Source organism: Vipera ursinii, assembly GCF_947247035.1.
Source record: "Vipera ursinii genome assembly, chromosome: 5".
NCBI classification, from domain to species: domain Eukaryota; kingdom Metazoa; phylum Chordata; class Lepidosauria; order Squamata; family Viperidae; genus Vipera; species Vipera ursinii.
The window spans coordinates 1,891,911-1,917,391 of NC_139518.1; the positions used below are offsets into that span (position 1 = coordinate 1,891,911).

A 25,481-nucleotide genomic window follows, 5' to 3' on the forward strand; every position below is an offset into this window, starting at 1 on the left:
CCTCTTCTCCCCGCAAATCCCCTTCTCCTAGCACTGATGATGTTACCTAGCTGGGTCACGAAACGTCTGCAAGACAGTCCCCCCAGCTCAGAGAGCACCAAGGACCCCACAGTTCAACGCTGAGCTACGAACCGTCTCTTCTAATGAAAATCTATCTACCACCAGTTCAACCCCTCCTGCCCAGCCATTTAGAGAATCTTGAAATAAATTTCCCACGAAGCTAATAAAGCCCCATTTATTTTTTCCCTTCCTCAGGGGAAGAAAACGGAGAACTCGGATCGCTTTCCTTCCTTTGGCTTGCAAAGGGTAGAGGCTCACCTGAACGCGTTCGCAGAACAAACACTCGACGTCAGAAAGAACAACAACAACAAGTACCGTAGCATTTTTACCTGACAAGTGATTTTCTCCATATTAATATTTTGCCAAAATGAGGAAAAAAAGGGAAATGGAAGCCCGTTGGCAGACTGAGACTGCTGTAATTGTCGGTAGGCACTTTGGTTAAATCCTTCTTGTGTATCAAGCCCTTGCTTGCAAACCAGGGTGGAAATCCAGCAATCCTGGCTTACTCAACAAATCACAGTTTGCAAACAGGGTGTAGGTAGTCTTCGGTTTGCAGCCGTCGATTTAGCGGCCGTTCGAAGTTGCAGCAGCGCTGAAAATGGCGACTTACAACTGGTCATCGCAGTTACGACCGTTACAGCATTCGCCACAGTCAGGTCATCAAAATTCGGGCACTTTGCAACCGACAAGCCAAGTCAGTGTGGGGGGTAAGCTGGTTTGCTTAACGACCTTGTGATTCGCTTAACAACTGCACCTAACGACAGTGGCCAAACAGATTGCAAATTGGGTGCAAACTCACTTAAGAACCACCTTGTTTATCAACAGAAATTCAAGGACTTTCTGTAATTTGAAAATTGAACGGAAATTGCCACTCAGCTCCATGGAAGGAAGGAGAAAGGAAATTCTAAAATAACAAAGGCGGTGGCTTACAAAGAAAAACCTCTATAAAATGTTTGACAGATGGCACTTAACACCTGTGTGGTTAGCAAAGTGTTCGAAAATATGTCTAGTAATTGTGGGAAATGTAGACAAAAGCAGGCACATATTAATCATCTTTGTGGACATGCCCTAAATTAAAGCCAAAAGATTTTGGTCAAGAATATGTACACGGTTAGAGAAAATGACTAAAAAAACACATAGATTTTTAAGCCAGAATTATTTTTGTTAGGTATAATTGTGGGAAATGATGAGAAGGAATGTATATATTTAATATGACATGTATTAACGGCAGCAAGAATTGTATTTGCTCAACATTGGAAAGATGGAAGAATTACCAGCAGAGGAAGAGATAATTAAGAAAATTTTAGACTGTGCAGATATGAACAGACTGACGCTGAAAATGAAAGAGAAAGAAGATTCAGACTATTTTAGAACAGGGATCCTCAACCTTGGCCACTTTAAGAGTTGAGGACTTCAACTCCCAGAATTCCTGAACCAGCATGGGGGAACTATGGCCCCTTCATGACTTGCAGACTTCAACTCCCAGAATTCCTGAGCCAGCGTGGGGGAAATATGGCCCCTTCATGACTTGCGGGCTTCAACTCCCAGAATCCCACAGCAGGGATGAATGGACTTCAAGGTCCAGAATTTCCCAGCCAGCGAGAATAATTTCAACTCCCAGAATTCCCTAGTCAGCATAGGTGGGCTTCAGCTCCCAGCTAGTCCCCCATGCAACTCCTGGAGCAAATGTGTCCCACCCCGAGGAACGACTTAGCCTGTCCCTGACATCTGGGACACCACATTCCAGACCCAGGTCACCTTCCCAACAGTCTCCAAGGGCAGCCCCACGTTACCGCATTGCAGTCATCCATGCACGTGGACAGCCAAGTGCAGCTGATGCTCTCCGGCGATTGTCACTAAATGCATCTCAAAATAACACAAGAGACGCCAAGGCAAAGGACTAACAACCAGCCCCTTTTTGCTCAGGAAACCTCCCCCTCAAAAGAGGGTTTGCAACGTTGTGTGTCCAGACTCTTCCCCCATCAGCCACAACTCAGCCTAGACCCACAATTTGCTCAAAAACATTTCAGATCCTGCCTGCTGCCTTCACTCATTTCTAAACCGGGACCCTGAGCCACAAATAGTTGTTGAGGCTGCGTCTCAAAAAAATTCACCGCTATTGATGTTAATCAGGCTGTGTAAGGAATCAGCGCAGCTGCTGGTTCCTTCATTCACCTGGTTGAACGGGTTGTGTGAACGCAGCCAGGAGGGATCCATTCCAGAGTTGGTTCACAAAGCTTTATAGCACAGGGGTCTTCAAACGTGGCCCTTTGATGACTGGTGGACTTCAACTCCCAGAATTCCTCAGCCAGCATGGGGGAACTACGGCCTCTTCATGACTTGTGGACTTCAACTCCCAGAATTCCTCAGCCAGCATGGGGGACCTATGGCCCCTTCATGACTTGCAGGCTTCAACTCCCAGAATTCCTCAGCCAGTGCGGGGGAATTATGGCCCCTTCATGACTTGCAGGCTTCAACTCCCAGAATTCCTGCACCAGCGTGGGGGAACTACGGCCCCTTCATGACTTGTGGACAGCTTTGCTGGCTGAGGAATTCTGGGAGTTGAAGTCCACAAGTCTTGAAGGGGCCGAGGTTGAGGACCCCTTTTAGAATATGGGATAGATTTTATTAATGGCTAGAAAAAGGAGGTAGAGAAAAAGGAGTTTCATATGCCTTAGTAAGCTAAATATTGAAACCCAGACAATATGTTGCTGATAAAAAATCAAGCGTTTGTAACTATAAAAAATTAATAAAATATTGGAAGGAAAAAAGGAAATAGGGAATACAGGTGGTCCTTGACTCACAACCGTCTGTTTAGTTCCAAGTTACAACGGCACTGAAAAAAGTGACTTATGTCCATTTTCCACACTTGATCACATGATCAAGAGTCAGATGCCTGGCAACTGACTCGTACTTATGACGGTCGCAGCGCCCCGGGATGGGGGGGTCAGGTGATCCCCTTTGGCGACCTTCTGACAAGCGAAGTCAACAGGGGCCCCCAGATTCACTTAACAACTGTGTTACTCACTTAAAAACCGTGGCAAGAAAATGGAGGAAAATCGCTTAAAAATGCTTCACTTAGCCACATACATTTTTGGGGCTCAATCGTGGTCGTAAACTTGAGGAACGCTTGTAAAACCGGACAGCCATTTGTCTGAAACGGTATAGGGTTTCCCGCCTGAGCAGAGGGTTGGACTAGATGACCTCCAAGGTCCCTTCCAACATTATCATTATCGTTATTATTGGAAGGAAAAGCAAAACCTCTCAGCGAAACAAAAGCTAAAAAGAGAAGGAATCCAAGGATTTATATTTTTTTAGGAAAAAAATGGGTAAATTTGGATATTTGGGATTTTTCTGGAAAGGAGGAGAAATTCAAATTGATTCCCCCTTGGGTTCCTTTCTTGAATTCTTGCAATTTGCAAGTTGTCCTGTGGAGATATAGAAACGGGTGCTTCTGCAACACACACACACACACACACACACACACACAAACTAATTAATATTTATATTCTACTTATAGGAAAGGGTGTAGGTCTACACATATGTTGTACATAGCATGTTTTAAATGTGTGTTATGTATTGTGAGCAAGCAGCTAAACCTCATTTTCAATGGGTGCCGTTGGGCCCACAGGAAAAAAAATGACAAATAAAGGTTATTTAAATCTAAAACACAAACCCTCCTCGGAACAGCCAAATTTCTGTCATTAAAAAGCCGAGAGTACCAGTTCACTTCTCACTCCCTTCCCTCGGCTGCTCTCAAAATGGAATCGCGCTTGGATTTTCCTGCCTTTTTTAAAAAAAATTCTTTTGGAGATGGGGAAGGGGGAAAAACACGCAGCTGAAGCCAAAGCCTCTTGCAAAAACTTCTCGGGCAGATTGGGGCAAAGCAACCGGAGGGGGAACGTTTCCCAACTGCCAACGTGACATGCAAACACGTTCTCCGACCGGCCTCCCTGGAGGGGTCTGAGGGAGGGGAGGGGGCACCAGAGGAATCTGTAGAAGGCAGAGGCTAGGGCCAAAAAAGCCAAGAGGAATCGCCCCGGGATGGCTGGGCATGGCTGAAGCACCTGCTCTGAGCAGAGGGCAAAGATGGCGACTCACCACCGGTTGCCATTTTAGCTTTGCCCTGGGGAGGAAGCCAGGGACCCCATCACGCTCATTTGCCTGTTTGGTATTCTCTCACTTTCTTTCTTTCTTTCTTTCTTTCTTCCTTTCTTTCTTTCTTTCTTTCTTCTTTCTTTCTTTCTTTCTTTCTTTCTTTCTTTTTCTTTCTTTCTTTCTTTCTTTCTCTTTCTCTTTCTTTCTCTATCTCTATCCACCGACGTATGTATGTATGTATGTATGTATGTATCTATCTATCTATCTATCTATCTATCTATCTATCTATCTATCTATCTATCTCCTTTCTGTGTCTGTCTGTTTCTCTCTATCTCTATCTATCTATCTCTGCTTATCTATCTATCCATCTATATCTGTCTGTGTCTGTGTCTGTCTATCTGTCTACCTCTATCCATCTGTGTCTGTCTGTCTGTATCTATCTACCTATCTAGCTATCTAGCTAGCTATCTCTATCAGTCTGTGTTTCTCTATTATCTATCTATCTATCTATCTATCTATCATCTATCTATCTATCTATCTATCTTTATCCGTCTGTCAGTCTGTCTGTCTGTCTGTCTGTGTCTGTCTGTCTGTCTGTCTATCTATCTATCTATCTATCTATCTATCTTTATCCGTCTGTCAGTCTGTCTGTCTGTCTGTGTCTGTCTGTCTGTCTGTCTGTCTGTCTGTCTATCTATCTATCTATCTATCATCTATCTATCTATCTATCTATCTTTATCCGTCTGTCAGTCTGTCTGTCTGTCTGTGTCTGTCTGTCTGTCTGTCTGTCTGTCTATCTATCTATCTATCTATCTATCTATCTATCTATCTATCTACCCATGGCATGGGTCCGCGATACCTCGAGGACCACCTGCTGCCGGCGTCGACTCCCCTCCGCCCTGTGCGTTCCCACAGAGAGGGCCTCCTCAGGGTGCCTCCTGTCAAGGAATGTCGACTGGTGGCCCCCAGGGGGAGGGCCTTCTCTGTGGGTGCTCCGGCGTTATGGAACCAACTGCCGGTTGAGCTCCGGATGGCATCAGACCTCCGATCCTTCCGTCGCGGGTTGAAGACCCATTTATTTGAACTAGCGGGTCTGGCCTGATGGGGGTACTTGGGTTTTTTATTGGTTTGTTTTATTATTCTGGTTTTAACTTGGGCATTAATTTAATTATCTTTTAATGTTTGTATTGTTGTTTATATTTATGCCCTGTGAACCGCCCTGAGTCCCTTTGGGAGAAGGGCGGTATAAAAATCTCAATAAATCTAAATCTAAATCTATCTATCTCTATCCGTCTGTCAGTCTGTCTGTCTGTCTGTCTGTCTGTCTGTCTATCTATCTATCTATCTATCTATCTATCTATCTATCTATCTATCATCTATCTATCTCTATCTATCTATCTATCTTTATCTGTCTGTCTGTGTCTGTCTCTCTGTCTATCTATCTATCTATCTATCTATCTATCTATCTATCTATCTATCTATCTATCATCTATCTATCTCTATCTATCTATCTATCTATCTATCTTTATCTGTCTGTCTGTCTGTGTCTGTCTGTCTGTCTGTCTGTCTGTCTGTCTGTCTATCTATCTATCTATCTATCTATCTATCTATCTATCATCTAACTATTTATCTATATCTATCTAGGTCTCTCTCTCTCTCTTTATCTCTATTGCTATCCGGCTGTCTGTGTCTGTTTGTATCTATCTATCTATCTATCTATCTATCTATCTATCTATCTATCTATCTATCATCTAACTATCTATCATGTAACTATCTATTTATCTGTCTGTCTGTCTGTCTATCTTGTCTGTCTCTATCTATCTACTCAGGCCAGACCTGGTTGAAAGAGCCTGGCATGGCTATCTTGTTGTCCCTTTTGCAAAAAGCTGCCAAATTCTCCCCGGCCTCTCAGCTGAAATGCAACTAGTCCTTAATTCCTTTGGAGCAAATTCAAAAACTCAACAAAAAGGGCTTCCTTTATTTCTTGCTCTTATTTTTTTCAGCACCCCCCCCCCCCGAAACCCACCTCTTTGGGAAGTCCCACTTCCCACTTTAAAACACAAAAAATAGTAATAAATGAATTCTAAGCTGCAGTATCAAAGTAAAACTTTGTCCAACATTTTGCAGAGTTTTTCTGTTGGCACCTGCCGCCACTCCCCCCCCCCCCCGTTTGCTATCCAAGACAGAGTAATCATTTACAAATTTTAAACTTCAATCAGAGATACAAATAGGCCTCTCGGGATGTTAAGTAAAAGCCCCAAACAACAAATTGGCAGCGAAAAAATGTTGCATGACAACTGAAGCTGCGTGCGGCTGTGTGGTGCGTGTGCGCCTGTGTTGTTGCTTAAGCAGCCCAATTATGTTAATAACCCCCAGAGGATGCAAATGTGAAGCAAAATGCATAACAGATGGAGCACTCAATGATAAGCTAATCTTACCTGAAAATTGGAATGGAAAATTGGAATTACGCGTATTTATGGAGGTGGCATTTTAAGTGTGCGGCTTGAGAGGGAATATATAGAAAAATCAATATGTCCTTAATTTTTCTCCCTCCCCCACCCCCTGCATTATTTCATTTAACTGAAGGTGATTATTAACTTCTTCTGACATGCTTCCACCGGCAAGTTGCTATAAACCTTTCCTTAAAGCCTTTAATTTGAAGCCTGCCAAACTTCCACACGGTTTGCAGGGTTTTTTTTACACCTGCCACCTTAACCAAAATACTGTTTCTGGACTTACTCCCACCCCATTAGAATTCGAGCTAAAAATAGTGTCTCCCCGCTTAACTTCTCATGCAACACACACACACACACACACACACACACACACACATTTGGGGGCAGCAAAACAGAAGTGATTCCCAGCAGAAGTGTGTTTTTTCCAACTTTGGTTGGAGATTTTTCTAATGATGCCCCAGATGATTAGGGGGACTGAAGGCTAAAACATATGAAGAACGGTTCCAGGAATAGGGTATGTCTACCTCTTTTATGACTCGTGGACTTCAACTCCCAGAATTCCACAGCTAGCATAGGGGAACTATGGCCCCTTCATGACTCGTGGACTTCAACTCCCAGAATTCCTCAGCCAGCATGGGGGAACTATGGCCCCTTCATGACTTGCAGACTTCAACTTCCAGAATTCCTCAGCCAGCGTGGGGGAACTATGGCCCCTTCATGACTGGTGGACTTCAACTCCCAGAATTCCTCAGCCAGCGTGGGGGAACTATGGCCCCTTCATGACTCATGGACTTCAACTCCCAGAATTCCTTAGCCAGCATGGGAGAACTATGGCCCCTTCATGACTTGTGGACTTCAACTCCCAGAATTCCTCAGCCAACGTGGGGGAACTACGGCCTCTTCATGACTCGTGGACCAACTCCCAGAATTCCTAAGCCAGCGTGGGGGAACTATGGCCCCTTCATGACTCGTGGACTTCAACTCCCAGAATTCCTAAGCCAACGTGGCAGAACAATGGCCCCTTCATGACTTGCGGACTTCAACTCGCAAAATTCTTGAGCCAGCATGGGGGAACTATGGCCCCTTCATGACTCGTGGACTTCAACTCCCAGAATTCCACAGCTAGCATAGGGGAACTATGGCCCCTTCATGACTCGTGGACTTCAACTCCCAGAATTCCTCAGCCAGCATGGGGGAACTATGGCCCCTTCATGACTTGCAGACTTCAACTCCCAGAATTCCTCAGCCAGCATGGGGGAACTATGGCCCCTTCATGACTCATGGACTTCAACTCCCAGAATTCCTTAGCCAGCATGGGAGAACTATGGCCCCTTCATGACTTGTGGACTTCAACTCCCAGAATTCCTCAGCCAACGTGGGGGAACTATGGCCTCTTCATGACTCGTGGACCAACTCCCAGAATTCCTAAGCCAGCGTGGGGGAACTATGGCCCCTTCATGACTCGTGGACTTCAACTCCCAGAATTCCTCAGCCAACGTGGCAGAACAATGGCCCCTTCATGACTCGCGGACTTCAACTCGCAAAATTCTTGAGCCAGCATGGGGGAACTATGGCCCCTTCATGACTCGTGGACTTCAACTCCCAGAATTCCTCAGCCAGCATGGCTCAGCTTGGAAACTCTCCCTTTCCCCTCAGCGTGGCTGGCTCAGGAACTCTGGGAGTTGAAGTCCACGCATGCTAAAAGAGCCAAGGTTGCCTACCTCTGGCCTCTAGACAAATGAAGGACCAGGGGTGACATGACAGCAGTCTCCCAATATTTCAGGGGCTGCCACAAAGAAGAGGGGGGCTAACTTCCACCTTGACTTTGCTTGTCAGAAGGTGGCCAAAGGGGATCATCCCAGGGCACTCGCAACCGTCATAAGTACATGCCAGTTGCCAAGCCTCTGAATTTGGATCACGTGATGCTGCAGGAGTCGTTAAGTGTGAAAAACGGCTCTAGGTCCCCTTTTTTCAGTGGCGTTGAAACTTGGAACGGTCGCTAAATGAGGTTGTTGTTAAGTCGGGGACTGCCTGTATTCCGAAATCCTGCAAACAATCCGTTTTTATTCCGGTTGTAGATTAAGGTCCGTAATTCTGCCCACCCGTTGGCTCTCTTCCTATTACCCAAGGATCGTTTCACAAAGCCAAGCAAACTCGGATCGATGAACAGCCTCCCGGACTAGCAGACACTATTAGCCCTGTCACGTCCGTGGCCAGCCGGACGTGGTGCCAAACCCCCAAAAGCGCTCAATACTGCCTCTTTTCCCCTCAGCAGCACCCCAAGGTGGCGAGGCCGAGGGAGGAAATTAATCTGATCCCGCACCTTTTCCCGAAAATAATTAGCAGCCCTGATCATCTCCTGTGTTCTCCAAGAAATTAAGACGGTGCCGAAAATGGCTTTTTTTTCTTTCTTTTTTTGTTCATTCTCTCCTTCCGGGAGCTAAATGGCAAGGAACAGGTTGCGGTGCGATGCAGCTGTGCGAATTGTGTTTTTAGCCTTGCAGGCTAAAGAAAGGAACGTACATACGTGTGAGGCTTGTCAGCAGCACATCCGAAATTGCCTCAAAAAAAACCCTTATTTTTTTCCCCCCCGATGAATCTCCCCTATTAATTTAATAGTGTGAACTCGGCGAGCCAGGAATATCAGAAAGAAAAACTAAACTATAAAAGGCTTGGGCCTGGTCATGGCGGAGACTTCCTGTCCCGAATTTGAGGGAGAACAAAGCATGTCTTTTTGAGGTCTCCGTCACCTCTCTGGCCGATGAAGCCTTGCTACAGATGCACGGTAGATGTAAACCGTGATTTGCTACTCAGTCATGGGTTGTATTGACCTGTGGCAGCTTTTCTCAACCTCCCGCCTGCAAACAACAACCCTGTCAGGTAGGCCAGATAGTATAATAACCGGGAAGGAACGGAATAGTGTTTCTCAATGTTGGCAATTTTAAAATGGATGGATCCCCCTCTTCTCTGGGGCAGCCCCTCAAATATTGGAAGGCTGCTATCATGTCACCCCCTAATCCTTTCCCCCCCCATTAAACTAGACATACCCAATTCCTGCAACAGTTAACAGAATAACAGAGTTGGAAGGGACTTAAGAGGTCTTCTAGTCAAACCCCCTGATTAAGCAGAAAGTAGGAAAGCAGAAAAACCTATCCATACAATTGTGAGAACTCTCCATCCTGCATCCCACAGAGAAGTGAAGAACAATAACAACAACAATTCAATTTTCCTAAAATCAGCACGGAACTGCCACACGTCAATCAACTCAAAATCAAGAAGCAATGGCCCCCATAGGAGAGACCAGTTACCCTAAAACAGGGGTCTTCAAACTTGGCCCTTTTATGACTTGTGGACTTCAACTCCCAAAATTCCTCAGCCAACCACGCTGGCTGAGGAATTCTGGGAGTTGAAATCCACAAGTCATGAAGGGCCCATAGTTCCCACACGCTGGCTGAGGAATTCTGGGAGTTGAAGTCCGCAAGTCAGGAAGGGGCCATAGTTCCCCCATGCCGGCTGAGGAATTCTGGGAGTTGAAGTCCACAAGTCAGGAAGGGGCCATAGTTCCCCCATGCCGGCTGAGGAATTCTGGGAGTTGAAGTCCGCAAGTCAGGAAGGGGCCATAGTTCCCCCATGCCGGCTGAGGAATTCTGGGAGTTGAAGTCCGCAAGTCAGGAAGGGGTCAGGTCATAGTTTCCCCATGCCGGCTGAGAAATTCTGGGAGTTGAAGTCCGCAAGTCAGGAAGCGGCCATAGTTCCCCCATGCTGGCTGAGGAATTCTGGGAGTTGAAGTCCGCAAGTCATGAATTAAATTTTGAATTCAATTTATTAAATTTATATGCCGCCCTTCTCCCTAAGGGTGTTGAAGTCCGCAAGTCATAAAAGGGCCAAGTTTGAAGACCCTCTGCCCTAAAATCTTAAAAACTTGCATCCAGGACATTGATACAGGCAGAGCCTACCTAGGATGTAAAATCCAGGAGTGTCACAATTGTGACATTTTTTTCCCCTCTGATGGATTTTCAAGGAAACTCGAGCCACCGAGAAATGGCTTGTCCATCACAAAGGGGGGAAAGCTCAAAATTGTTCATTTTAGCCTGTCTCAAAGGCATCCGTGGGAGGAGAGGTCAAAAAAGTCAAACTGTGGTATCATGGCCACATCATCAAAGCCACCAACATGCCACGTCCCGTCCTGGTAGATAACTTTTCCCCCCCAATTTCCAAGGAAATTTGAGCGTCCATTAAGCCTTGCCGGGCTACAGTCTTTTTTATTTTTCTTATTAATTTGGTCTTTCCATAAGCCAACGTTTCTCAGCTTGAGCCGCTGTAAGACCTATGGACTTCAACTCCCAGAATTCCCCAGCCAGAATAGCATAGAATTCTGGGAGTTGAAGTTCACATGTTGGCCAAGTTGGAGGAACACTATCCTAAGACCTTTTGAGAGCCGTATGCATCAAAATTTCATTTTAATGTCTGTCAATTAGGTATATTTAAAGGGACAATAGAGTTATTCTATTCTGTTCTATTCTATGCCATTCCATTCCATTCTATTCCATTCCATTTTATTCCATATTCTGTTCCATTCCATATTCTATTCTATTCCTATTCTATTCTATTCTATTCTATTCTATTCTATTCTATTCTATTCTATTCTATTCTATTCTATTCTATTCTATTCTATTCTATTCTATTTCTATTCTATTTCTATTTCTATTTCTATTTCTTTCTTAATTCTATTCTACTCTATTCTATTCTATTCCTTTCTTATTCTATTCTATTCTATTCTATTCTATTCTATTCTATTCTATTCTATTCTATTCTATTCTATTCTATTCTATTCTATTCTATTCTATTCTATTCTATTCCTTTCTATTCTTTTCTATATTCCATATTCTATTCTATTCTGTTCTGTTCTGTTTTGTTCTGTTCCGTTCTGTTCTGTTCCGTTCTGTTCTACTCTAGTCTACTCTAGTCTACTCTATTCTGTTCTATTCTATATTATTATTCTATTCTATTCTATATTATTATTCTATTCTATTCCATTCTATGTTATTATTCTATTCAATTCCATTCCATTCCATATTCTATTCCATAATTCTAATTCTAATTCTTATTCTATAAGTCACCGGATAAAAGAAATTTTATGACATGCTTTGGAAAGAGAACTTTAAAGACCAACTTTTTTAAAAAAAAAAAACCACTAAATAAATAAAGGGGGTAAAAGTTTACCTGGAGTACAATCCCGTTCTTGGCCCCACTGTGCAAAATTAAGGAGGGGGCAGCTGGCAAGGGCTCTCCAATGAGAAGAAGAAAGGAAAGCTAAAAGGCAAAGAGAAAAAAAAGAAAGATCATCAACAAACTTCAGCTCAACGGAGTGCTCACCTAATCAGGAAATGATTTTGACCACATTTTTTGCACTCAATGCAATTTTAAAAAAAAAGTAGGGAAAGGCCTACCTTGCAGGGGTAGGGTAGGACCTTCCCAGCCAGCTTCCGACAAGCAAAATCAATGCGAGAAAGCCGGATTCACTTAAAAACCATATGATTCATTTAACAACCATGGGGAAAAAAAAGATCAGAAAATTGGATGAGAACTGCCTTGCTTAGCAACGGGAATTCTGGCTCCAATCATGGTCGTACGTCGAGGACCCCCTGAGTGGGAACCTCTCCTTAGCAACCACCTCGCTTAGCAAAGTAAACTCCACTTCCGATGAGGTCATAGTTCGAGGACCCCCTGCGTGGGAACCTCTCCTTAGCAACCGCCTCACTTAGCAATGGAAACCCTACTTCCGATGAGGTCATAAGTCGAGGACCCCCTGGGTGGGAACCTCTCCTTAGCAACCGCCTCACTTAGCAACGGAAACTCCGCTTCTGATGAGGTCATAAGTCGAGGACCCCCTGGGTGGGAACCTCTCCTTAGCAACCGCCTCACTTAGCAACGGAAACTCCACTTCCGATGAGGTCATAAGTCGGGGACCCCCTGGGTGGGAACCTCTCCTTAGCAACCGCCTCACTTAGCAACGGAAACTCCGCTTCTGATGAGGTCATAAGTCGAGGACCCCCTGGGTGGGAACCTCTCCTTAGCAACCGCCTCACTTAGCAACGGAAACCCTACTTCTGATGAGGTCATAGGTCAAGGCCCCCCTGGGTGGGAACCTCTCCTTAGCAACCGCCTCACTTAGCAACGGAAACTCCGCTTCTGATGAGGTCATAAGTCGAGGACCCCCTGGGTGGGAACCTCTCCTTACCAACCGCCTCACTTAGCAATGGAAACTCCACTTCCGATGAGGCCACAAGTCGAGGACCCACTGCGTGGGAACCTCTCCTTAGCAACTGCCTCACTTAGCAACGGAAACTCCACTTCCGATGAGGTCATAGGTCAAGGCCCCCCTGGGTGGGAGCCTCTCCTTAGCAACCGCCTCGCTTAGCAGCGGAAACTCCGCTTCCCACTGTGGCCGTAAGTCGAGGACCACCTGAAATTCCTATTTTGCTCAGAGAACGGAAGAGGCTCCTAACGTCTATAGCCAGACTGTGCAACGGCTCCCAAATTACAACCTGTGCGTCAAAACACATAATATTTGGAACTTATTGGACTCCATTACGACTGTATAGAAAAAGGCGGTCAAAACACAGCAATCTGTTGGAAATGCAATAAGGATGTGATGTTCTGCTTCTTTAAAACATGTTTTCACAATGCCCTACCTACACAGTTACCACATTGGGGGGGAAAGGGAGGGGGGCAAAGTAATGGATTACATAAATGCAAGAGAAACAAACATTTCCAGAGGATAAATGGTCTGTTGAATGATGTGACAAGTGGACAACTTAAAATGGGATTCTTTTGTGCTGTTATTACGGCTAATAGACTGATAATGCAGCATTGAAAAGATAAATGGATCAGGCTGCATCCATTCAGGGGACTGAAAACCTGGTTGCCCCACGGGAAACGACGGCTAAGAGCCTCCGAATCTGCCTGGACGAGCACTCTAAGAGAACGGGGAACTCATTTATACAGAATACGGTAGCCTAAAAAGAATAATAGCCCTATAAATGTATTAGAAAGAGAAGTATACTTGAACAAAATTGTGTTAGGTAAGTATACATAGAATGGTTACTGTTAACTATAGCCAGGGTTGTGTTTTTTTTTTATTTCCTTTGCTGTATTTCTTTCATATTTTTTTTTCTCCCAAAACATTTTCTTTATTTTCTTCTATTTGACCATATAGGTATCTCCATCGTTATTATGTTTTCCTATTTTTTTAATAATAAGGGAGAGAAGGAGGGAAGGAAGGAAGGAAGGAAGGAAGGAAGAAAGAAAGAAAGAAAGAAAGAAAGAAAGAAAGAAAGAAAGAAAGAAAGAAAGAAAGAAAGAAGAGGAAGGAAGGAAGGAAGAGAGGGAAGAGAGGGAAGGAAGAGAAGGAGGGAGGGAGAAAGAGAAAGAGGAAAAAGAAAAAGAGAGAGAGAAGAAAGAAAAGAGAAAGACAGAGGCAGAAAGGAAAGAAAGAAAGAAAGAAAGAAAGAAAGAAAGAAAGAAAGAAAGAAAGAAAGAAAGAAAAGAGAGAGACAGAGGAGAAAGAACGGAAAGAAAATGGGGAAAAAGAAAGAGAAAGAGAAAGAAAGAGAGAACAAAAAGAAAAGGGGAACAGATTCACTTTATGACCATGTGACTCACTTAACAATTGCAGTGGCAAGGAAGGATGTAAAATGGGGCAAAATTCACTTAACAAATGTTTCCCTCTTTCTTTCTCTCTCTCTCTCTTTCGCAAGAAAGAACAATAATGGAAAGAAAAAGGGAAAGATAAAGATAAAGATAAAGAAAAGAAAGGAAAGAAAGAAAGAAAGAAAGAAAGAAAGAAAGAAAGAAAGAAAGAAAGAAAGAAAAAGTAAGAAAGACAGTGAGACAGAGAAAGAATGGAAAGGAAATGGGAAAAAGAGAGAAAGAGAAAAAAGAGAAAAAGGAAAAGAGAAAAGAACAAGGACAAAGAAAAAAGGAAAGAGAAAGAAAGAAGGAAAGAAAGAGGAAAAACAGAAAGAAAAAGAGAAAAAGAAAGAAGTTTGTGTGTGAGAGAGGAAGAACAGAAAGAAAAAGGGAAAGAAAGAAAGAGAAAAAGAAAGAAAGAAGTTTGTGTGTGAGAGAGAAAGAACAAAAAGAAAAAGGGAAAGAGAAAGAAAGAGAAAAAGAAAGAAGTTTGTGTGTGAGAGAGAGAGAACACAAAGAAAAAGGGAAAGAGAGAGAGAGAGAAAGAAAGAAAGAGGGAAGCATTTGTTACGTGAATTTTGCCCCATTTTACATCCTGCCACAGTTGTTAAATGAATCACTGCAATTGTTAAGTGAGTCACACGGTCATAAAGTGAATCTGGATTCCCCATGGAATTACTTGTCAGAAGGTCGCAAAAGGGGATCCCATGATCCCGGGAGACTCTGCAACCGTCATAAATACGAGTCAGTTGCCAAGCATCCCAATTTTGACGACGTGACCGTGAGGGGATGCTGCAACGGTCGTTAAGTGTGAAAAACCGTCCTAAGTCACTTTTTCCAGGGCTGTTGTAACCCTTGAACGGTCACTAAACAAGCTGTCGTAAGTTGAGGACTACCTTTATCATCTTAGCCACAAGGAGGGGGAAAAAAAAAACCTGGGTGGGAAAGAGACTCAAATCGCCCCATTTCATCCATCAGCCTGTTCGTGCCGAATTTCTAATTAAATTCTTAAATAATTCCCGGTCCGAAGTGGCTGCCGTCTCGCCTTTGCAAAAACACCAACCTAATTTTAGCCGAGAACCTAAAATTAACGCAATCCTTTTCAGAGGGGTTTAAAAGAAAAAAAAGTTTTTAAGAAATGGGGATCAAATCTTCTTCCCACCAGCCTGAGTTGTGATGAAAATCTCCATGATTGGGAAAGCTCGTCGCTCATTTACCAGATTATTTTAAGGATAAACGAAGGCAAGCTGAAGGAAATGAAAAAAGGAAAAAAAAACAGCAACCTGAAATGAATTAATAAACCAACCTGTGCCCAGCTTTGCCAAAAAAATTCACAAAGGCTGGCCAAGTTCAGAGTTGCTATTTATTGGCTTCTCGAAAACTTCACAGTGAGTTAACATGAAATTTGATTTATTCGGTCAATTTATACCGCCGCCCGTCTCAGCAAATGACTGTGGGGGCAAAAATCTCCCAGGATCTTTTTTTTTTACATTCTATTAATCATTTTAATGGTGGTTTAAAATCTCTTTTAATTGTTTGTCTTAGCGTAGGTTGCTCAGAGGCCCGGGAATGAGATGGCAACTATACACTTTTGATAAAATAAACCGTTAACATCAAATAAAAACAATGTACATCATTAAAAAAAAGTATTAAAGGGATAAATGTATAGTCCCCTCCTTTATGGTAAAATAGGAGAAGTCCACCCCACCTTTATAGCTAATATAAAATTTTAGCCATTCATCTTGCTCTAAGTCACTGCTTATCAGTCCTAGCAAATTTAAGAGGTATAGATTTCAACTCCCAGAATTCCCCAGCCAGCACTGCTGGCTGAGGAATTCTGGGAATTGAAGTCCATGTATCTTAAAGCTGCAGAGATTGAGAAACACTGAGACTTAGAGCAGCTGAAGGGCTAAATTATATATTAGCTTTGAAGGCGAGATGGACTTTTCCTATGTTACTGTAAAGTGGAGTGAGCTACTGTAGGAGGGAAACTCTGCTTTAAAACATAATATCGGTAAAAACAGGGTTAATTGGTCAGAGTTATAAGTCAGGTTCTACATTTTAGCAAGACACACCAAATGCACAGGTACAGGATAGGTGGGACCTTACTCAAATAGTAGCAACTGTGAGAGGGATCTCGGAGTCCTAGTGGACGATCCCTTGAGTAGGAGCCAAAAAAAGCCAACGCAGTGCTAGGCTGCATCAACAGAGGGACAGGATCGAGATTCACGCGAAGTGTTAATACCGCTTTACAAGGCCTTGGTAAAGCCACACTTGGACTAGGGCATCCAGTTTTGGTCACCACGATGTAAAAAAGATGTTGAGACTCTAAAAAGAGTGTAGGGAAGAGCAACAAAGATGATTGGGGGGCTGGAAGATAAACCATAGGAAGAACGTTTGCAGGAATTGGGGATGTGTAGTTTAATGAAGAGAAGGACCAAGGGTGACATGATAGCAGCCTTCCAATCTCTCAGGGGCTGCCCCAAAGAAGAGGGAGTCAAGCTCTTCTCCAAAGCACCCGAAGGCAGGACGAGAAGTAACGGATGGAAACTAGTCAAGGAGAGAAGCAGCCTGGAACTAAGGAGCAACAATTAACCAGTGGAACTCCTTGCCTCCAGAAGTTCTGGTTATTTCATCACTGGAAGGTTTTAAGAAGAGACCGAACAGCGCTTTGTCTGAAATGGTAGAGGGTCTCCTGCTTGAGCCAAGGGTTGGACTAGATGACCTCCAAGACCTCCAATAACTCTGTTATTCTGACTTAATGACCACGACTGAGCCCAGAATTTCCCACTGCGAAACAAGATGGGTGTTAAGTGAATTCTGCCCCGTCTTGCAACCTTTATTCCCGTAAATCAAGAGCTACCTGGAGATGACAGAAGGGAGAGGAAGTTTGTGGAGAGGAGGAGGAGGAGGGAGGAGAAAAGGGGAGAAGAGGTGGAGGAAGAGAGAAGAGAAAGGAGGATGGGAATCACAATGGTCGTTAAGCGAGGCATTACACAACTGCAACCTTCCCTGCCAGCTTCTTCACTGACTTTGCTTCTTGGAAGCATGGCTGGCTGGGCGATTCTGGGAGCTGAAGTCCACCCATCTCAAAGCAGACTGGATGGGGAATTCTGGGAGCTGAAGTCCACCCATCTCAAAGCAGGCTGGATGGGGAATTCTGGGAGCTGAAGTCCACCCATCTCAAAGCAGACTGGCTGGGGAATTCTGGGAGCTGAAGTCCACCCATCTCAAAGCAGACTGGCTGGGGAATTCTGGGAGCTGAAGTCCACCCATCTCAAAGCAGACTGGCTAGGGAATTCTGGGAGCTGAAGTCCACCCATCTCAAAGCATGCTGGATAGGGAATTCTGGGAGCTGAAGTCCACCCATCTCAAAGCAGACTGGCTGGGGAATTCTGGGAGCTGAAGTCCACCCATCTCAAAGCAGACTGGCTGGGGAATTCTGGGAGCTGAAGTCCACCCCTCTCAAAGCAGGCTGGATGGGGAATTCTGGCAGCTGAAGTCCACCCATCTCAAAGCATGCTGGATGGGGAATTCTGGGAGTTGTAGTCCACCCCTCTCAAAGCAGTCTGGCTAGGGAATTCTGGGAGTTGTAGTCCACCCCTCTCAAAGCAGCCGAAGTTCAAAAACTCAAAGCTAAATTACATTATGAAAAAAGTCAAATTATCTGCGAGCAGATTTGGTCAAAACGGTAACTTCCAAAAATATAAATAGCAGCTTCTCTACAAGGTCCAAAAAAGTTTCAGGTTTAATTGCCTGGACGTCTCCAAAAAATGAATGCTATTTTGAAGCAATTAAAAAGCATTTTTTAAAAAAAAAAACAAAACAAAACAGAAATTGTTCTGCTGTTTGTTTGGCACTAAGGATCAAGAAGAAGAAGGGAAAAAAATGGTCCGTCTTTGCATGCTTAATTCCTTCCTTAATTTGCACTTCACAAAGAGAAGAAGAATCTAAATGCTAGTTATCCTTCAATTTTCACACTTCCCCAAATTTTTGCAAGGCACTTTTCCAACCAAAAATGGTATCCAAAAAAATGTATGCAATAAAAAACGTGTTGATTACTAATTATACTAATCAAGCAGCCTATATGCGTAATTATGCATTCGTCTATTTTTTTTTCCGGAATAAATATAGCTCGTTACAATACAAATACTTTACGAAGGAACAGCATTATCGCTTCGATATGGGATTAATGTAAAACAGCCACTTACAAGTAGTCCTCGTTTTACAACCGTAACTGAGCCCCAAATTTCTGACAGTTGGCAAGTGAGTTTTGCCCCATTTTACGACCTTCCTTGCCAGAGTTGTTAAGTGAATCACTGCAGTTGTTAAGTGAGTCACACGGTCATTAAGTGAATCTCGCTTCCCCCGTTGAGTTTGCTTGTCAGAAGGTCGCAAAAGGGGATCACTTCCCCCCTGGACACGGCAACCGTCGTAAATACAAGTCAGCTGCCAAGTGTCTAAATCTTCATCACGTGACCATGGGGATTCTACAACGGTCGTAAGTGTGAATAAATGGTCCTAAGTCCCTTTTTCCAGTGCCCTTTTAACTTCGGATAATAAATGAACCGTTGTAAATCAGGGACTGCCTGTATGGGGCAAAGTTTAATGTACATTTCAGCATTAAAATGTCCATCTTAAGAGAAACATGTTGCAGTTCCAGATATCCTTCCGAGCAAATGCAGAAGGTAACGACCAAGTTAAGCTTGGAAAAGTTAAGATGTTTTCCGAAATTGAAATGGGCAGATGTTGTCAATTAGCACAAATGGACACCGCCCGCTTAGCGGGGCGAAAATTGTCCCGGATCCCAGATGATCTAAGAAAGGGAGAAATGGATTCAATCAATTAATCAGAATAGAGCTGGAAGGGACCTTGGAGGTCTTCTAGTCCAGCCCCCTGCTCAGGCAGGAGACCCTATAGCAGCGGTAGGCAACCTTGGCTCTTTTATGACTCGTGGACTTCAACTCCCAGAATTCCTGAGCCAGCATGGCTCAGCTTGGAAACCTCTCCCCTTCCCCTTAGCGTGGCTGGCTCAGGAATTCTGGGAGTTGAAGTCCACGAGTCATAAAAGAGCCTAGGCCTAGGCCAGGGGTAGGCAACCTTGGCTCTTTCATGACTGGTGGACTTCAACTCCCAGAATTCCTGAGCCAGCATGGCTCAGCTTGGGAACCTCTCCCTTTCCCCTCAGCGTGGCTGGCTCAGGAATTCTGGGAGTTGAAGTCCACCACTCATAAAAGAGCCAAGGTTGCCTACCCCTGCCCTATACCATTTCAATCAATCGATCAGAATAGAGCTGGAAGGGACCTCGGAGGCCTTCTAGTCCAGCCCCCTGCTCAAGCAGGAGGACCTTATATACCATTTCAGACGAGTGACAGTCCAGCCTCTTCTTAAAAGCCTCCAGTGATGGAGCGCCCACAATTTCTGGTGGCAAGCTGTTCCACTGGTTAATTGTCCTCGCTGTCAGGAAGTTTCTCCTTAATTCCAGGTTGCTTCGGTCCTTGATTAGTTTTCATCCATTATTTTTTGTCGTGCCTTCTGGTGCTTTGGAAAACAAGTTCACACACACACACACACACACACACACACACACACACACGTCTTCTTTGTGGCAACCCCTCAAATACTGGAAAACTGCTATCAAGTCCCCCCCCCCAGTCCATCTTTTCTCCAGACCGGCCATCCCCAAATCCTGCAACCGTTCTCCATATGTTTTAGTCTGCAGCCCTTTAATCATCTGAGTTGCTCTTCTCTGCACTTTTTCCCAAGTTGATCCACATCGAAATTTTAACCATCTCAGAAGCTGCGGAATTTTGCAAATACCACGTAAATAGAAAGATATATTATTTCACACTAGGGAGGGGAAAAATTAGATTTGGTTAAGGCAGCGAGGTCCACTTGTTTGAAACCAAAAAGAAGATTTTTATCCCGTCCTGTCTTTCTGTTGGAAAAAAAAAGGCTTCTGTCGCTCTTGTTTTGTTGTGCCCAAAATAGAAGAAAAACAAATTGAAACAAACTTTAGTTTGAAGATTGCATAAATGGAAACGGCTCATAATAACTAAAAATGTAATGCAAAACGTGCAGGCCATAAAAATATACAGGTACTTCTCAACTTACAACCATTCGTTTAGCGACCGTTGGAAGTTACAACCGCACTTGTAAGAAGGGACCTATGGTCAGTCCTCACACTTGTGACCCACTGCAGCCCCTCCAGTGCACACGATTAGAATTTAGGTCCTAGGCAACTGACTCGTATTTATGACGATTGCTGGGTTCCTGGGTGGCGTGATGATCTCCTTTTGCGACCTTCGGGCAAACGGTGTGTGTGGGGGGGAATCCTGACTCAATTAATAACCGTTGTTATTAGCAACGGCAATGTTTCACGTAACAACGGTGGAAAGAACAGCCGTAGAATGGGGCTAAACCCGTGTAGCAAATGTTTCGCTTACCAACATTTGGGGCTTAATGGTAGTCACAAGATGAGGACTACCACTATTAACGTCCCAAATTGAACGATTCACTTAACAACTGTGGCCAAAAGGGTCGTAAAATCAGGTGTGACTCAACTGCCTTGCTTAGCAACGGAAATTCCGATCCCGATTCTCAGTCGTAAGTCGAGGTATTTCACTGCATTGGAAAAGAGTGGGGAGACAATGCTTCCCCCACCCCTTTCCTTTTTTACTCTTTCAGCCTTTTATTCAATCTTTATTTTGGTTATATTTCTTACGAGAGTCTAATTAAACCCGAATGAAGCGTTGAACGTTGAAATAAAAGAAATTTTGGTTACTAAACTTAAGATATTTGGAAATCATTAGAAAAATAAGAATATTATATTGCATTATCAATTTGTTGATGTAGATGGTAAGAACTTAAATAGATGAGACGTGTGCCCTGAACACCAGATTGTGTGAGGAATTGTGGTAAAAGGGAATCGGCGTCATTTTAAATTTGCAAATGATAAACATTAGATGTTAAATTTAAATATTAATGGAAAAGTAAAAATTGGGGAAAAAATCACTAGGTTATTGATTGTCTAAAACAGCGTTTCCCAACCTTAGGAACTTGAAGATGCGTGGACTTCAACTCCCAGAATTCCCCAGCCAGCATAGCTGGCTGGGGAATTCTGGGAGTTGAAGTCCACGCATCTTCAACTTCCTAAGGTTGGGAAACGCTGGTCTAAAAGACTGAATGTTAAAACAATTAAGATATATATAAACTAAAAACTATGGGTAAATGTAAGAAAGCTGTTTTTATTTGATTGATGAAATAAAAATGGTATTAATTTAAACACGAGACAGTTCACATTAAGGGGAAAAGAGAGAAAATACTGACTGTAATAGTTTGAGATTTGTACTAACGATATTTGTATGTAATCGAATTACTGTGACTCAGCCGCCACGTTGCTTTTCAAATGTGGAAATGTAACACCAGAAAATCAATAAAATTTTATTATAATAATAATAATAATAATAATAAAATAATAATAATAATAATAATAATAATAATAATAATAATAATAATAATAATAATAATAATAATAATTAGTAGTAGTAGTAGTAGTATTATTATTATTATTAGTATTATTATTAGTATTATTAGTTTTATTATTATTATTATTTTATTTGTATACCGCCCTTTTCCCGAAGGACTCAGCAAGGTCTGGATTCACACAACGCTAACCCCGCTCGGCCCCGTGTTGTACGCACAGATCCAAGTGGATCCAAGTGAACCGGATTCCTTCCTCCTTCAAAGGGGATCCCGGCCTGCTGGCTAAAGAGATCCTGTTTAGGACCCCAAACTCGCTGTGGCTTTGACTCTGCCAGACAAACGGCAAATGTTTTTAGACCCACAACAGCCGGCGGGCGGATCAGAATAATGGGGGGGGGGGTGAGCGAGAAGATTTGGGGGGGGCTCCAAATAGCCGTTCCTGGAAGGGCACAAACCTCTGACCTAAACTTGGGGGGAGGGCGCTGCTCCTTGCCCTGGGGGGGGGAACCCTGCTAGAACTCCCAGCGCCCTTCGGCTTTGTGCAACACACCTAAACCCTCCACTTTCCCACGCACCCATCAGCACCCACCTCCACCCCAGACCCCCTCCCCTCGGAGCACCGGTCTGTGGGGTGGGAAACATCAAGGCCCCCCCCCCCGCAATCTGGGGAATCTCCTAAAATCTCTCTGGAGATGCTCCTGCCAGAAGGCCACGCCAGGGAAAGCAAGCGCCCGTGCGAGTGGCGAGGACGCTGGTCAGCAAGCGCGCACAGCTCCCCTTCTCCCTCTCTCTTTCTCCCTCCCTCCCCCCCTCTCTCTCTCTTCCTTTCTTTCTCTCTCTCCCTTCCTCCTCTCTCTTCCTCTCTTTCTTTCTCTCTCTCCCTCCCCCCTCTCTCTTCCTCTTTTTCTTTCTCTCTCTCTCACTCCGTCCCCCTCTTTCTCTTTCTCTTTCTTCCTCTTTCTCCCTCCCTCCCCCCTCTCTCTTCCTTTCTTTTTCTCTCTCCCTCCCCCCTCTCTCTTCCTCTTTTTCTTTCCCTCTCTCACTCCGTCCCCCTCTTTCTCTCTTTCTTTCTTCCTCTTTCTTCCTCCCCCCTCTCTCTTCCTCTCTTTCTTTCTCTCTCTCCCTCCCCCCTCTCTCTTCCTCTTTTTCTTTCCCTCTCTCACTCCGTCCCCCTCTTTCTCTTTCTTCCTTTCTCTCTCCCTCCCCCTCTCTTCCTCTCTTTCTTCCTCTCTCTCTCCCCCTCCTCCTCTTCCTCTCTTTCTTTCTTTCTCTCTCACTCCGTCCCCCCTCCCTCTTTTTCTCCTTCCCTCCTTCCCTCCCCCCTTCCTCTCTTTTTTCTCTCTCACTCCCTCCCCCCTTTCTCTATTTCCCTCCCCCCTCTGTCTCTCTCCCTCTCTCTCTCTATCTCCCTCTGCCACCACCCCCCCTCTATCTCACAAGCACACACACCCCTCCCCGGACCACCCACGGCCTCTGCCACGCTTCCCCCCTCCCAGGGCACTTCTCCCCAGCGCTGGCAGCCAGACTCTCTCGCGCCTCTCTCACTCGCAGCCCAAATACTCCCACGGAGGCCGGCTTATAGCGCAGGAGGACGGGCGAGATGCACGGAAGGGGTGCGGCACCACGTTGGGGTGCAGGTGCTCTCTCTCTCTCTCTCTCTCACACACACACACACACACACACACACAAACACACACACACGAGCCAAGCAGGGTTCAGGACCACGACGCAGGTTCAGGACGCTAGCAAGAGGCAGAGACCACAACACAAGAGGGTCCCCCAAAAATCAACATTTACACACACACACACACACACACACAAACACACACACACACACACACACACACACAAGAGCCAAGCAGGGTTCAGGACCACGACGCAGGTTCAGGACGCTAGCAAGAGGCAGAGACCACGACACAGGAGGGTCCCCCAAAAATCAACATTTACACACAAACACACAAACACACAAACAAACACACACACACACACACACACACACACACAAGAGCCAAGCAGGGTTCAGGACCACGACGCAGGTTCAGGACGCTAGCAAGAGGCAGAGACCACGACACAGGAGGGTCCCCCAAAAATCAACATTTACACACAAACACACAAACACACAAACAAACACACACACACACACACACAAGAGCCAAGCAGGGTTCAGGACCACGACGCAGGTTCAGGACGCTAGCAAGAGGCAGATACCACGATACAGGAGGGTCCCCCAAAAATCAACATTTACACACAAACACACAAACACACACACAAACAAACACACACACACACACACACACACAAGAGCCAAGCAGGGTTCAGGACCACGACGCAGGTTCAGGACGCTAGCAAGAGGCAGAGACCACGACACAGGAGGGTCCCCCAAAAATCAACATTTACACACAAACACACAAACACACAAACAAACACACACACACACACACACACACACACACACACACACAAGAGCCAAGCAGGGTTCAGGACCACGACGCAGGTTCAGGACGCTAGCAAGAGGCAGAGACCACGACACAGGAGGGTCCCCCAAAAATCAACATTTACACACAAACACACAAACACACAAACACACACACAAACACACACACACACACACACACACACACACACACACACACGGAAGGAATCGACCCCAGACAAACCTCAGCAGAAGCAGCCCCTTCAAGGGAGGCCAGCTAGCCTTCCTTCGTGGGCGCTGCAGACAGTCCTCGGCTTACAACCGTCACCGAGTCCAACGTTTCTGTGGCCAAGCGAGACCTTTCTTAAGTCAGCTTTGCTCGGTTTTACGACCTTTGGGGCCACGGTTGCTAAGCGAATCACTGCCTGGTTTAAATTAGGAACCCGGTCGTTAAGTGCATCTGGCTTCCTTATTGACTTGGCAGGTCGCAAGGTCGCAAAAGGGGGGCGGGGGTGGTCGCCCGACCCCGGGACACTGCGACCGTCATTAATACGATTCAGTTGCCAAGCGTCTGAATTTGGATCATGTGGCCCCGGGGATGCTGCCGTGGTCGTTAAGTGTGCAAAACGGTCCTAAGTCTGTCACTTCAAATGGTTGTGACTAAACAAATGGTTGTTAAATCAAGGATTACCTGTATTTTTTTTTATCCTCTGCCACTAAGACAGGTGGACTCGAACTCCAAAGTATCATGGATGGGGAATTCTGGGAATTACGGTCCCTGCATGGTGGCTGGGGAATCCTGGGAGTTGAAGTCCACCCAGCCTGGCTGGGGAACCCTGGGAGTTGAAGTCCACCCAGCCTGGCTGGGGAATCCTGGGAGTTGAAGTCCACCCAGCCTGGCTGGGGAATCCTGGGAGTTGAAGTCCACCCAGCCTGGCTGGGGACTCCTGGGAGTTGAAGTCCACCCAGCCTGGCTGGGGAATCCTGGGAGTTGAAGTCCACTCAGCCTGGCTAGGGAATCCTGGGAGTTGAAGTCCACCCAGCCTGGCTGGGGAATCCTGGGAGTTGAAGTCCACCCAGCCTGGCTGGGGAATCCTGGGAATTGAAGTCCACCCAGCCTGGCTGGGGACTCCTGGGAGTTGAAGTCCACCCAGCCTGGCTGGGGAATCCTGGGAGTTGAAGTCCACCCAGCCTGGCTGGGGAATCCTGGGAGTTGAAGTCCACCCAGCCTGGCTGGGGACTCCTGGAAGTCCACCCAGCCTGGCTGGGGAACCCTA

General features: G+C 45.1%; 2 protein-coding genes across 7 annotated transcripts in view; one reads left to right on the forward strand and one right to left on the reverse strand.

Annotated features, from left to right (window-relative positions):
- Window positions 1–25,481, forward strand: part of LOC310641201 (transferrin receptor protein 1-like) — a 546,690-nt gene that overhangs the window by 153,489 nt on the left and 367,720 nt on the right. The gene's annotated exons all lie outside the window — the stretch shown is intronic.
- Window positions 1–25,481, reverse strand: part of LOC310641200 (lipoma-preferred partner homolog) — a 124,605-nt gene that overhangs the window by 70,647 nt on the left and 28,477 nt on the right. For 5 of the 6 annotated variants that reach the window (XM_083364064.1, XM_083364063.1, XM_083364066.1 and 2 more), the window contains one exon: window positions 11,838–11,927. The exons of the other annotated variant lie outside the window; for it this stretch is intronic. The gene's annotated coding sequence lies outside the window, so the exon portion shown is untranslated. The remainder of the gene's footprint in view (window positions 1–11,837; window positions 11,928–25,481) is intronic. 6 annotated transcript variants of the gene reach the window in all.